Raw genomic sequence first — 15,396 nt, 5'->3', positions numbered from 1 at the left:
TGGCTGGGAATTGAACCCAGGCCTCCACCACTGAACCACCAATGCTCCCCCAAGATGTGCTGTACTAGGTCAAATCAGAAAGAGTCACCGGAAGGACTTGGAAAAAGCAATGGTAAACTAGATTTTCACAGTACTCACTGTGGACAACATGGTCAAAAAACAAAAAAGACACCCAGAGCAAAGGCTTGCATAGGAGATTTTAATGTCCGGCAAATGCTGTGAAGTTTGGGCTTCATAGCCAAATCCAAATATAGGATTTGGAAAAGTCTAATTCTGAAGTCGGCTCTTTACAAGTTGATAACAGAACTCTGTAGAAAAACATCAGAGATTCATGTTGTTTCTGGTCTCTGGTCCATATCTGCCGTGGACCCATGGAAAGTTGATTTTCACTTGCTGACACATTCTCTTTGCCCACCCATTGCTTGGTGGCTCCCAGACCCTTTCTTCCAAACTTTGAGATGAATACCAGTTCTCTCCCCCAAATAGGTGGTCAGGACCCAGTGACGGTTCAGGAGGCTGGACTGGTGTGTCTAACTTACTCCAGAAGATCTGGGCGATAACTGAGTTTCTCTCCCTCTATGTCTCTTTTGAGTCCCTGGAAAAGGGCAAGGATTGAATCTTGCTTTTACATTTTTCTGCCTGACACACACAGACCTCTATAGAAGCAAAAAAAAAAAAAAAGAAAGAAAAATTCTCCTAGATTTCCTCCCTTCATCACATGTTCTGATCTGGCCACCCGGAAAGGTTGGTTCAAGGGGAAAAAAAAAAAAAAAAAAAAAAGAGAGTAAATTACGGGTACTTATAGATGCCAGGATATTACCCCTTTATCTAATTTAAAACTTTCTTTGCTTTTTACCCTTGTCTGATATTCATGTTTCACTCTTTTATCCTTTTGTTTACAATTGGCCGGGCATAGATTTTTCATACTCTTAATACTTAACCCTTTTCTAATATACTGCTATATCTGGAAGTTATTTTTTTGATCCAATCTGAGAAAATTGGATCCATTATAATCCGCAGTAATTGGTGTTGTATTGGGGATTCCTGTCATAGTATTACTTCCACCACTTCACTGTGTGGTTTCTGTTTTGCTTTTTAATTTAATTTTTTTAATTTAAAATATTTATTTTTATTTATCCATCTATCTATCTATCTTTTTTCTTTTTTTTTTCTTTTTTTTTTTTTTTTTTTGAGAGACAGCGTGACACGTACAAGAAGAGAGGGACAGACAGAGAGAGAGAGAGAGTGTATCCCAAGCAGGCTTCACACTTAGTGTGGAGGGTGTAGGTGGATTAAAATAATATTTAAAATAATTTTAAATGTAGATTGCTTCACTTAAAATCTATTCCATCCTCTTAGCTGAAGAGGTTGAAAAACTGAAAAAACTGTATTTCTCAGACTCCCTTGCAGGTTGGGTTCAGGATAGAAATGAGATGCACTCAAGAGAGTTGGCAGAAGTGAGGAGAGGCAACCTTCTCACCGCTGTTGCTGATGGTAAGTAAGTCAATAGGGTTATGGAACCATGAGTGTTTACAGACACTTTTGGTTGACAGTCACATTCTGGATTCTAGTCACTAGTTGAGTAGGTGTGAAAGGTGGTGGTATTGGCAGAGTTGAAGCTTCCTGATTCCAGTCAAGAAGGAAAGCCTCAGTTTTCTATATACCAATGCTTCTACTACTTCTTGCGCCCAGGGGTTGCAGGGAGGAGATGAGGACAAGGGAGGAAAGCACCTGAGCAGAGCAGAAAAATATTCTCAATGTTTATAAATAAAAAATGTGGAGGGGCGCCTGGTGGCTCAGTAGGTTAAGCGTCTGACTTCAGCTCACGTCATGATCTCATGGTTTGTGGGTTCGAGCCCATGGTTTGTGGGCTCTGTGCTGACAGCTCAGAGCCTGGAGCCTGCTTCAGATTCCGTGTCACTCTCTCTCTGCTCTTCCCCCGCTTGCGCTGTGTGTCTCTCTCTCAAAAATAAAAAACACAGGTCTCTGGGAGCAGGTTTCTGGGAGGTCATATTGTTGATTGGGTACACCATGATTCCCTAGTGTTTAGTATTCCCTAGCCTACTATGTTCAGGAGATGAATCTGAGAAGACTCCAAAGTTTAAAAGTCAAACTTCAATAACTAAAGCTCCTAGGATTATAGTATAGTACAGTATCTTAAACATAGTATAGTAGAGTAAGTATAATATAGTTGATATGATATGATATGATATGATATGATATGATATGATATGAATGATATGATATAATACAATATAACATAATATAACATAATATAATATATTAACAATCCTGGGATAGGAGAGATTTCTCAGAGAACAAAATTGGCTTAACCATAAAAGAAAAACTATAGACAAGTTAGATTTCATTAAAAAAACTTATGCTCATAAAAAAACTATAAAAAGTGAAAAGGAAAGCCATACTGGGAGAAGCTTTTTGAAATACATTTATCTAACAAGTGACTCAAATTCTGAATATAAAAAATGCTTAGAAGCCAATAGTAAAAAGTCAAGTCATCAATCAAAGGAATCAAGGCTCAGGGTGCCAGGTTGGCTTAGTCGGAAGACCATGTGACTCTTGATCTGAGGGTCATGGGTTTGAGCCCCACAGGGAGCACAGAGATCACTTTAAAAAAATAAAAATTTAAATTTTTTTAAAAAAAGGAATCAGGGCTCTTTGGAGAAATGGCTGATTTTGGCACTGGGGCAGGAAATACACAGGGAGACCCTAGAGCGTTTTGCAATACCATAAAATAAGAAAGTACTAGAGAAAAAAACAAACTCCACAATGATGGGGGTATGCCAAAGGAAAACAGAAATCAACTGAAAATGCTCACAGTGGCTGAAACTGAAACAATCTGGGCAACAAAATAAATAAAACAGTATTGGATTATAACCCCAAAATATAAAATAAATATCGACATGTCCATACTGATATAAGTAAATAAATAAATGAATAGGGAAAACAGACAAATGTCCCATGCAGAAGTATCCCAAATTAATGGAGATACTCCACCCTCCTTAAAAGTGTGGGCTACTCGCAGTGACTTCCTTCATCTCATGGGCAAAAACAGTGATTTTGCAGTGGAGAAGCCTAATAAACACTTCCTCAGCCAACGAATCAAGATTAGCATCAACAGTGGTAAGTCATGGTAACAGTACATACTATTAAGAAACAAAACTCAACCGAGTAAATTTGAAGGTTGAATTAGTCTTTTTAAGTGATTCATGAATCACAAAGCATCCCAACCAGCAATCAGAGGGGAGCTCTGCTGGGCTAAACCAAAGGAGATTTTTAAAGGCAAAGAGAAGGCAGAGAGAATTAAAGAATGGAAGGAAGGAAGGAAGGAAGGAAGGAAGGAAGGAAGGAAGGAAGGAAGGAAGGAAAGGAGGGAGGGAGGGAGGGAGGGAGGAAGGAAGAAGGAAGAAAGGAGGGAGGAAGGAAAGAAGGAACTTATTAGCAAGGAATGTATTATTTAGGCAAGGTTGCCCTCCTAAGGTGAGAGGAAGGGGTCTATCAGTAAAGTTCCTAGTAGTGACCAAGAAATTCCATGCTGACTGGTTAAAGGTTATGTTTCTGGGGAGTTAAAACGGTAGGTAGGTTAGGTATTCAGTTTTGGTTTACTGACTTGGGGCCTTAACCTCAACGATGCCATTTTGGGCCTGTGGTTTTCTTTTTAACAATACCCATTATACAAAGTGATAAGAATGGTACTTTACCTCCCCAAAACCCCTAACCCCAGTTTGATCATGAGAAAAACATCAGACAAATCCCAGTTGAGAGACATTCTACAAAGTATGTGACCTGTACTCCTAAGGATTTTCAAGGTCATCAGTAACAAGAGAAGTCTGAGAAATTGCTAGTCAAGAGGAGCATGAGGAGACATAAACTGAAGGCACTGGGATATTCTGGGTGGAATCCTGGAACAGGAATACGTCATTATGGGGGTCCCTGAATCAAAATATATTCTTAAAAATATGTCATGACAAAATTGGTCTTATACTGGGAAAACAGTTGATTCTCATTGGAAAATAAATTAAGGGGCACCTGGGTGGCTCAGTCGGTTAAGGGTCTGACTCTTGATTTCGGCTCAGGTCATGATCTCACAGTTCGTGGGATGGAGCCCCACGCTGCCAGGGAGCCTGTTTGGGATTCTCTCTCTCCCCTCTCTCTGCCCCTCCCCTGCTCCTGTGCATGCATTCTCTCACTCTCTCACCAAATGAATAAACATTTTAAAACTGTTTTGTAAAAAAAACAAAAAACAAACAAACAAACAAAAAACAAAACAAAGGGAAAAGGTCATTATGTAAAAACCAAGGAAATCTGAATAAAACATGAACTTTAGTTAACACTAATATTGGGGCGCCTGGCCTAGGTGGCTCAGTCGGTTGAGCGTCCGACTTCAGCTCAGGTCATGATCTCACAGCTCGTGAGTTCGAGCCCCACGTCACGCTCTGGTGCTGACAGCTCAGAGCCTGGAGCCTGCTTCAGATTCTGTGTCGCCCTCTCTCTCTGCCCCTAACCCACTTGCATTCTGTCTCTGTCTTTCTCAAAAATAAATAAACATTAAAAAAAACCCATAATGTATTCATTCAATTATGACAAATGAACCATTCTAATGTAAGATGATAATTATAGGGGAAACTGAATGCAAGGTATATGGGAACTTTCTATACTATAATCTCAACTTTTTATAAATCTAAATCTACTCTAACATAAAAAGTTTATGTAAAAAGTAAAGGAAAAAAAAAAAGTCAAGCCAATTAAAAGTAGATAAAACACTTGAAATCTCTTCACAAAAGATTTCTTTATGACCAAAAGACATAAGAAAGAATTCTCAACACCATTACTCATTAGAAACACAAATTTAAAATACTGTGATATACCATTACATACCTCTCAGAATGGCTAAAATTTAAGAGACAAAGAACATTCATGCTGACAAAAATGTGTAGCAACTTTATCTCTTGTTGCTGGTGAAAGAGTAAAGTAGTACAACCATTCTGGAAAACTGATAGCTGCTTCTGCTGCTTCTTCTTCTTCTTTCTTCTTCTTCTTCTTCTCTTTTTCTCTTCTTTTTTTTTTTTTTTAACGGTTGTTTATTTTTGAGAAACAGAGAGACAGAGCACGAGAGGGGGAGGGACAGAGGGAGACCCAGAGCTGCAAGCAGGCTCCAGCTGTCAGCACAGAGCCCGACACGGGGCTCGAACCTAGGAACCCGTGAGATCATGACCTGAGTCCAAGTCAGAGGCCCAACCGACTGACTCACCCAGGCGCCCCGAAAACGGATAGCTTCTAATAAAGTTAAATATACAAATACCTTATGGCCTAGCAATTCTATTCCTAGGTTTATACCCACACAAAATGAACGTACAAGTGCACAAAAAGATTCCTGCAAGAATATTCATGGCAGCCTTATTCACATTATGCAAAACTGAAAATAGCCCAATTGTCCATCAACTATAGTGATCAACACATTGGAATAACACTCACCGATAATACCGAAATGATCTACTGATACACACAACAAAGTGGATACATCTCAAAAATATTATGTTGCGTGGGAAAAAAAGCCAAACACAAAAAGTATATTCATTTACGGGAATTTCAAAAGGAGGCAAAATTAATCTATGGAGATAGAAATCAGAATAGTGATTGCTTCAGTGAAGGTAGGGTGAGGATTAACTGTGTTAAAAAACAAAAATTCAACCAAGTAAATTTGAAGATTTAATGGGCTTTATTAAGCCATTCATGAATCAGGCAGCGTCCCATGTAGCCAGAAGAGAGATGTCCCAAGGAGTTGTACCAAATGGAAGGTTTTTAGAGGGGGGGGGGGGGAGGGAGCAGTTGGGGGCAAGGAAGTTAATTAGCCAAAGAAAAGAAAGTTATTGAGTATTTTCAAGGACTCCAACAGAGAATACTACATCTTTATCAGCAATATTTTTCCATCCCTCTAGGGATAGAGGCCAAGCTATTAACTCAGGTACCTCAGGAGTATGGTTTGTTCTGGCACAAATCAATAGTCAGGTAAGTAGAATCAGATGTTTTTTGCAAGCGAAGGCCAAAGAGATATGGTAAGACTTGACCATCAGCAATGAGGGTCACGAGAAAAAATAATATGTTAACCCAGGGGCTAAAATTTATTCGTAACAGCAGAGGCCCCTGTAAAAAGAACTTAGATAAAGACAATTAGATATTTTGGCCTAGTATATGAGTTTCAGGCAAGAAGGAAGACATTCAGTCCATATGGCAAATAACCTACGAAATCAGCGAGTTCTTCCATATTATAGGGTTTTACCACCAACGAAGGAGTCTTACTGTGTGCAATATAGCAAAAAGCATTAGAATACTTATTAGGACAAACACCAGCCCAAATACCTCAATCCAACACTCCTTCATGATTAATTCCCCAAAGAATCTGAAGGATGTTAAGTTAAAATGCCAAATATAAGCCCATTTGTGGAATTCTTTATTTCATGCAAAGAGGTTCACGAGAAGGAGTATAAGGACACAGGTTACAAATGCTGTCATATTACTTCATAGAAAAACACATAAGGGAGCTTCCCTAACCAGATGATTACAAAAAGTGTTATAAAGAAAATAACAAGTTATTGGTTTAAAAAAACAACAACACAGTACCAGTCAATCGTGCCTCTTGGGGGCCCTAAAAATATTTCCCCTCCCATATTGTTTCATGAGATTTGTAAGTTTATCAACTGCCCGGTGGGTCAGCTGATGAGTCACTTCTTCCCCACCCCCTCCCCCCGCCCCCTTAGGTTTATTTATTTATTTTGAGAGAGAGAGAATCCCTCAAGCAGGATCCGAACTGTCAGCAGGGAACTCATTCAGGGTTCAAACTCAGGAACTGTGAGGTCATGACCTGAGCCTAAATCAAGAGTCAGATGAGCCCGACTAAGCCACCCAGGTGCCCCTGAGGAGTCATTTCCATCAGGGATCTTTCCGTGGACTGTGACCAGACAGGATTCCTATTTGGGCCATACCATAAATCAGTCAGTGGACTGAAACTACAACCACTGGCAGCTCTAAGGTTTTTTCTTTGTGGGATACCCTGGATTGAACATCCTTAAAAAGGAGTTTTAGATTTCCTTTCGGGAGATCATTTATGTTACCTATGAGGGCCTTGGTTTTGATAGATTTTAAGGCAATGGTCCTTGGTGCTCTACCAGCCAAAAATTTGTCTTTAGCTCCTCCTGAATCTAATTTGTACATATGTATGTATGTATGTATGTATGTATGTATGTATGTATGTATGTTATGTCTGTATGGGAAAGTGAGCGTGAGTCAGGGAGAGGCAGAGAGAGAAGGAGACAGAGAATCCCAAGCAGGCTCTGCGGAACCAGACACCAAGGGATGGGGCTCAATCTCACTGGACCCTGAGATCCTGACTTGAGCTGAAATCAAGAGTCCGATGCTTAACCAACTGAGCCACCTAGGCACCCCCTCCTGAGTCTAATTTTGAATGTCCAGGAACCTTAATAATGGCCAAGGTAGATGCAAGTTTGTCAAAAATATCAAAAAGTCTTAGACACCTGACTGTATAGGATCACAGAACATGAATCAATAGTTAATTATGTATTGGACCACAACGACAATGAACGATTTTAAAGGCAAATACCAGGACATTACATAGCTGAGCAAACCCCATAAGAGACCTGATAAAGCACTGAAAATTATTTTGATAAAACACAAAATCTTTGCTTTCCTTTTTTAACCTCTTCTCAGGTGCAGAACGATAGTACAGGAAAACTTTGTCGTTTTAACAGAGGAAAAAATATTAATATTTGGTTTGATATAAGTAAATTACAATATGAGATCCATTAATTTAAAAAAATTTTTTTAACATGTATTTATTTTTGAGAGACAGAGCATGAGCAGGGGAGAGGCAGAGACAGAGGGAGACACAGAATCTGAAGCAGGCTCCAGGCTCCAAGCTGTCAGCACAGAGCCCGACACGGGGCTCAAACTCATAAGCATAAGATCATGACCTGAGCCGAGGTCAACCACTTAACTGACTGAGCCACCCAGGCACTCCTAGATCCGTTAATTTTATATGTTCATCCTGACATTGTTCTGCTAGACTGGGAATGACAGAACAGGCAGGGCCAATAGGATTCCATATTGCTGAAGAGGGTTGCTCTAGGTTGAGTAGGCAGAATAAAGATTTAAAAGATGGGACAAGTTCTAAACTGAGGGCAGATGGTATAAATATCAAAGAAGCCATCACCAGAATCCCAGCCTTGCAAGTAGTTACAAAACATGGGGAAGTTTTTGGGGCACCTGGGTGGCTCAGTCGGTTGGGCATCTGACCTCGGCTCAGGTCATGATCTCACAGTTCATGGGTTTGAGCCCCGCATGGGGCTCTTGTGCTGACAGCTCAGAGCCTGGAGCCTGTTTCGGATTCTGTGTCTCCCTCTCTCTCTGCCCCTCCCCTGTTCACCCCCTGTCTCTGTCTCAAGAATAAATAAACATTAAAAAAGCAAAAAAACATGGGGAAGTTTTTTCAACAAAGCTTGCCACCTGGCTATGAATCTTAAAAGACAAGGCAACAAAGGATGAGCCCATCAAAGAGTGATTGCAGCCTGGCCTTGAGGAGTCACCGCTGTGTGTGCAGAGGACAGAAAGGATGATTGTTCTTGTACTGGCATTTCAGCTGGCCACACAGACCCTTTGTTGCTCAATTTACTGTGGTATATAAGCAGTGGCTCTCAAACATGTTGGATCATTTCACAGCAAGAAATATACTGTGTAGTATGTCTCAGCACATACTTACACACATAAAACCATATAACTAACTCAAGTATGAGTTTAATAAATGGACAACTATTGCCTATTTTCAGTATATGCCATGTAGGTACTCTAATTTTTACTTTTTTTAATGAAAATTTTATTTTTAATTTATATATAGATAATAAATACATCTATAATAAAATATGTATCGTCCATTCATCTGTATAAACAGATATGGATAACATTTGTATCTTCTACTTAAATAAGCGTTCGTCATAATTCATTGATGGTCTGTGACCACAGGTTGAAAAACCCGAAGTTACAATAAATCCTTCCACAGTAGGAGAAAGATCTTATGGAAGTTCACTGATTCTTCTCTTCCGAAGGCGCACCTGCTGGCTTGTCTGCATTCTCTCAGCATCCACGCATGCAGTTTATGCAGAGTTAACATATGCTTAGTATTCTAAGTTTTCTCAATGGTTCATTTGTATTTTAACTCCCTTTCCAATCTAATTTTTAATCATTTGTTTTTTTTTTTAATTTTTTAGTATTTATTTATTTATTTTTGAGAGAGAGAGAGAGAGAGAGAGAGAGAGAGAGAGGGAGGGAGGGAGAGGGAGAGGGAGGGAGGGAGAGGGAGCTGGGGAGGGTCAGAGACAGAGGGAGGCACAGAATTCTAAGCAGATTCCAGGCTCTGAGCTGTCAGCACAGAGCCCAAGGCGGGGCTCAAACTCACCAACTGTGAGATCATGACCTGAGTCAAAGTGGGATGCTCAACCAACTGAGCCACCCAGGCGCCCCCTCTTTAACCATTTGTAATTTTTGCTTTTCAGTGACTATTAGGAAGCAGGCAATTGTGAACTGTCTATCATAAATTAGCATCCTGTTGTATATTAGCAAGCTTATAAATACATTTCAAAATTTTTAGAGACATACTCTTTCTCATAATAATTTTTTGGTAAAAATGGAAATGCCAAAAGTAGATAAACTGAGCTTAGCATTTAATGTTTATCTATTTTGGAAATAATTTAGATATTCAATGAGTGTCCATTATTTAGTTTATCATAGTATAAACTTTGATCTTCTATTTATTTAAACTAAAACGTTTATTTAAAAATTTTTAAGTTTTTATTTATTTCTTTTGCGGGGCGGGGGGGGGGGTGCGTGGCGAGAGCAGGGGAAGTTCAGAGAGAGAGGGAAAGAATCCAAAGCAGTCTCCATGCTGTCAGGCTGTCAGTACAGAGCCTGACTGAACTGGAACCAAGAGTCCAAACGTTAACCGACTGAGCCACCCCGGCACCCCTAAATTACTTGTTTTTAACAATTATACTTGGATAAGACATTAAACAGCTAATCATCATTTTAAGTTATTTCTTTTGTTGATGAATTTTGTAACATAGAGATAACATGAGCTTATTTGATTAGTAAACTCAGGTAGAAAAGGCAGTTTATCTGCATTCTATTTAATGTTGATAACTCTAAAGATATTCTTGTTTTTATTAAACCAACAAACTTGAATTAGTTTTTATTTATCAAAGATTATCCTAGACTATATGAACTTGGGTTACTTTTTATTCTATTTCTGCGAACTTGAGGAATACTTAATAGATATAAGTACTTGATATTCCTCAAGCCAATTAAGTAGAATTCTTTTACAAATTAATTTTGGCAATATCATCCCAAGACAGTAAAATACCATATCTATAACATGCATACACACACACACACACACACACACACACACACACACACACAGCTCTTACAGCTTTCTTTCCTTCTTTCTTTCTTTCTTTTTTTTTTAAACTTTAGCCATGTCTCAGGTAGGAAACCCAAAAGAATAGCTGGACCCAGGGGTGCCTGGGTGGCTCAGTCAGCTAAGCCTCTGATTTTGGCTCTGGTCATGATCTCATGGTTTGTGAGTTCAAGCCCCATGTTGGGCTCTAAGGTGACAGCTCAGAGCTTGGAGCCTGCTTCAGATGCTGTGTCTCCCTCTCTCTCTGCCCCTCCGCCCCCCCTTGTTCCTGCTCTGTCTCTCGCTCTCAAAAATACATAAACATTAAAAAAAAAGAATGGCTGGATCCAAATTATGTTTCCAGCAGATGGACTAACTTAAGGTTACTTGCTCAGATGACCAATCTTTTATTAAAAATGTATTATTATTATCATTATTATTATTTGCATGAATCCAAATTATGTTTCCATAATTTTAAGGTTACCTGCTCAGATGGCCAGTCTTTTATTAAAAATATATTATTATTATTATTATTATTTGCATGGATGAGCAATCTTTTATTAAAAAATTCTTCTTCTTCTTCTTCTTCTTCTTATTATTATTATTATTATTTGCATGCTATCAGGATCCTTTTAGAGCTGTTTTGGACTTATTTTGTCCTTTGCATACTAATCAAAGAATGCATTCCACTGTCTCAGAGAGGTTTGGAATCCTCTTTTTTAAGGGTGCCCCTTAAGGTGGACTTAACTAAAACAGAGGTTCCCCAGAATGGCTATTGCAATTTTAATTTAAACAACACTTGTCCTAAAACAACACCAGCAATCACAATCCCCCCCCCCCCCCACACACACACACATCCTATGAAACAAAAGAGTACTACTCATCAATAGTGAAACCCCTCCCTCCAGTGGCATGATGGGCATCTCCTCTCTCTCTGGGCACTCACCCGCCTGATCCCAGAGAAAGGCAACGACCTCAACCAAAAGGAGGGGGGGAGGTCGGTACCTAAGAGGACTCACGGTGCGAGCAGAAGGCTGTCCATATGTATACAAGCTAGGAGCGGTGAGCACTAGTCTCCTGTAGAGACCGCACCCAATTCCAGGAGACACCGGTCCTGCCGTGCTGAAATCACCTCAGGTCCTGCTTCTGACAACAGGCTGTCGGCCTAAAATTGTCACAAGGCAATAATTAAGCAAGACCATTTATTTGGGATCAAAGAATCGCAGTTCAGCATACACAGATTTGAAGAGCAACCCAAATAGTTGTTTAACGAGAACTTTCGATTGGTGTTAATGGCAGAAAGCGAATCTGGACTGAGTGTAATTGATTGCTAAGGCTATCACTAAGCAAAGTCTCTGACTGTAGCAAGTTACAGGTTTTGCGGCTCAGTCCTTGTAATATTTGGTGTTTGGCACAATTCAAAAGTTCCCAGTTCTACCCGGTGGAGACGTGCCTGCACAAAGCCCATCTCCTTAATGGCTTCCTGGCTCCATTTTAAAACCCTTTCATGCAAGTGACCCCATTTCATTCCACCTTTCAGATTCTTTTTTTTAACAACAGGAAAAGAGGCCTAACTTTCGGGACTGATGTAAGTTTTTCGTAATTTCGGCTAGATACCAGTTACATTTAGCAAAACTCACTGGGAGGCGCACTTAACATTTGTGAACTCTATGTTCAATCATTCACTGTTCGAAAAAAAAATGTTATCAAGTGAAGATGTTATTTTATTTGTTAGGTTTTATTTAAAGTATCCGTTGGAGTTCGAACTCTCATTTCATCTCGTTTCTTAGCTCGTCTAAAAAGGACCCAGTGGCGCTTGAAACTTCTCAACCAGAAAAGCCTCATCGTTTCATTTTTGCAAAGACACCAAATACAAGGCGGCACCTCCCTCACCTCCTTCCAGACGTAGGGCAGTCAAGCATCTCAAGACGACCGAGACTTCAGCATGCACGGCGGAGTTTCCCTTTTTCTCAGCGCAGAGCTCTGGAATCGCGGGAAACCGTGCTCTCGTGCCGCAGGCAAATGGGGCAGCTCACGCAGGTTTAAATCTAGCACTCGTCACCACCTCAGGAGACCCTGCTTTGAGCGGGACTGGAACCGAGGCTGCTACAGGTACAACGCAGAGCACTAAAGAGCTATGAGCCGGCTTGCAAATGCCGTGCTTTAAGCGGTCCTAAAGGCCTTCATGATATCTTGCTGCCTTCCCCCCCCCCCCCCCGAACTACTAGTCTAACACCCTTTTCGTTCTTTCCCGTTCTTTTCCCTTCCTTCTCCTTCAACTACGATACAAGACCCATTCTCATCTCTCCGGGATCTGGCCCCTTACGGCTGCCAGGCCGCCGAGGAGGTCTTGTTGACCCAGTACGCGCCTCCGCAGCTTCCCTGCCTCCTCTTTGCGGCTCCCTTTTCCCTCCACCTGCTGTGGGCCCCCGGCCCACGCCGACCCCCACCCACCGCACTGAGCACGTACGCAGCGGAGCCGAGCTGAGCGCCGGAAGCTCGAGCCGGCGGGTGGCGCGCGGTTCGTCTTTCCCGTTGCTGCCGCTGCGGATGCTGCTCAATTAACTGGATGGGTAAGTTTGAAAAACAAATTTCCGCTTTGAAAAGCTTTTCACTATTTCCATTCTCGGGGTTCTTCAGTTCCTCAAGGGCCTAAAAGCTAAAGACGACCAAGTAATTTACAAGTCCCAGGAGAGCGTCCTGGTGACTGTCTGACCCTGTTCTCGGCGTGGGGACATTAGAACGACCATCGACCCGACCCCTGCCGTCGTGGAACCTCCCTGCCGGGCAGAGGAACCCGAAGGAAGTGGAAGCACCGCACCAGCCTCGAAGGTATCTCCGAATGGTGGGCTCTCCTTCTGACCAATTATGCCCTTCCTACTTCCTCCAGGCCTCACATTCGTCCTGGGTTAGGGGACGAGTGCCGATGAAGGGTGGTCTGATGAAGGCAGAGAAGGCGGAAGCGTCACCAGGCGAGCCCACCGGGACGTGCAGCTTCCCTCGGGCCCCACTCGCCTCGGCCCCGGGGACGCTAGCTAGCATTTCAGGCGGGTGGGGAGCAAGGCAGAGTGGGGCCGCTGGACTGCCCTTTTGTCTTCAGAATCTCTCACTCACGGTTTTCACGCGATGAACACGCTTTGTCAACTCCTCTCCGGTTTTCCGAGGCATTGGAACTTGTTTCCTTGTCTAGAGTGCGGCACGTCCCCGAGGTTAGCAGGTACTTACTACCTAAGGAGGCAGGGGAAGGGTGGAGCGCTGTGTCTCTGTGGCGCAATCGGTTAGCGCGTTCGGCTGTTAACCGAAAGGTTGGTGGTTCGAGCCCACCCAGGGACGGGCTGGTTCACTTTTGGCTCAATTCCGCGTGTTTCCTGCTCTTTAGTTAGCACCTGCACATTTCCTCACATAAAGTACACATTACTGGATTCTGGGCCCTAGCCACCTCACAGCACCTAACCGTTCAGAGCCACCCCCACGTCCCAACCTCATTCTCTGACGGTATCTGCTGGCCTATCAGCTTTATACCTCTACAACGCCAACTTCTCAAACAGATAGAAGAACCCGGGTTCTACCTAGTGTGGTAAAACTTTGTAGTCCGCCCTGAAAGATTGGATGAGTAAGTGAAACTTTTTGTGACTCCCATCTTTTTTCTTTTTTTAATTTCTAAACATGATTGCCTTCATTGTTCAAACTGCTTGCCTTGGGAAAATTGGTCCCGGGGCTGACATTTTTTTTTTTTAAAAATGCTAATTGTTCATTTTTTAGAGCATTTTAGGTTCACAGCAAAGCTGAGGGGAAGGGACAGAGATTGCCCACACCCTTCCTGCCCTCCACCCCCACACAAATAGCCTGCCTGGTTGTCAACACCCCCCACTGCAGTGCCTTTGTGCCTTTGTGCCAACTCAGGAATCTGTCCAAAGTCCATAGTTTACATTAGGGTTCACTCTTGCAGGGTGGGTTTGGACAAACGTATCCGGAAATGTGTCCACCGTTATAAGTATCACACAAAGTAGTTTCACTAGCCCAAACATCCTCTGCGCCCCCTTTCTGGCAACCACGAATCCTTTTCCTGTTTCCATAGTTTTGCCTTTTCCAGAAGGTCGTGTAGTTGGAATCACACAGTATGTAGCCTTTTCAGATCGGCTTGTTTCACTTACTAATACGCACTTAAGATTCCTCCATGTCCTTTGGTGGATTGGCAGCTCATTTCCTTTTAGTGCTGAAATACTACTTCATTGTGTGTGTGTGTGTGTGTGTGTGTGTGTGTGTGTCACAGTTCCTTTATCCCTCCACCTGTAAGGGACATCTTGGTTGCTTCTAAGTTTTGGCAATTGTGAGTACAGCTGCCGTAGGCATCCGTGTGCGGGTTTCTGTGTGGGCATAACTTCAACTTCTCTGGCTAACAGGGAGCCCGAACGCTGGCTGCTGTATTAAGAACATTTTTGGTTTTGTGAGAAATTGCCAGACTGCCTTCCACGGTGGCTGTACCATTTTGCGTTCTCACCAAGCAGTAAGTGAGAGCTCCTGTTGTTCCCCCATCTTCGCCAGCCTTTGGTGTTGATGTGCCTCAGTTCTTTTTCATGGGGAGTAGGAGGCCAAGCATGGTGTCCCGTCCCCAGGGAGTGCCTGGATTTGGGCATTGCTCTATCAATAATGTTGTGATCAGTGGATCCTCATCATCATTGTCCTCTGCGTTTGTTTGACAGAGGCATTTCTTCCACAGTATGTGTGATACTTATTTAACCTCTTCCATATTGCTTTTGAAATTAAGTTGGTTTTATGGTTTTATGATTACGAATTCCTGTACACATATTTTTGGCCACTTGTGCAGGTATTTCTACAGCGTACAGAACGGGAAGTGCAATGACTGTAGTATAGTGTTCATATGCTGCTACTTTGGGGAAGTCCTGCAAACTTGC

General features: G+C 42.0%; 1 long non-coding RNA gene and 1 other non-coding gene across 2 annotated transcripts; one reads left to right on the top strand and one right to left on the bottom strand.

Annotated features, from left to right (window-relative positions):
• Positions 1 to 243: 243 nt before the first annotated feature.
• LOC122236214 lies at positions 244 to 13,182 on the bottom strand. The gene is made up of 4 exons (XR_006214323.1): positions 12,951 to 13,182; positions 12,374 to 12,586; positions 11,500 to 11,645; positions 244 to 595 (listed from the first exon to the last, which is right to left on the bottom strand). It is a non-coding gene; the product is annotated as an uncharacterized LOC122236214 (long non-coding RNA).
• Positions 13,183 to 13,739: 557 nt separating this feature from the next.
• TRNAN-GUU lies at positions 13,740 to 13,813 on the top strand. The gene has a single exon. It is a non-coding gene; the product is annotated as a tRNA-Asn (tRNA).
• Positions 13,814 to 15,396: the final 1,583 nt, after the last annotated feature.

This window comes from Panthera tigris (genome assembly GCF_018350195.1).
Source record: "Panthera tigris isolate Pti1 chromosome C1 unlocalized genomic scaffold, P.tigris_Pti1_mat1.1 chrC1_random_Un_scaffold_130, whole genome shotgun sequence".
Lineage (NCBI taxonomy): Eukaryota > Metazoa > Chordata > Mammalia > Carnivora > Felidae > Panthera > Panthera tigris.
The sequence above is the reverse complement of the archived record's forward strand: the minus strand, read 5'-3'. Positions and strand labels throughout refer to the sequence as shown.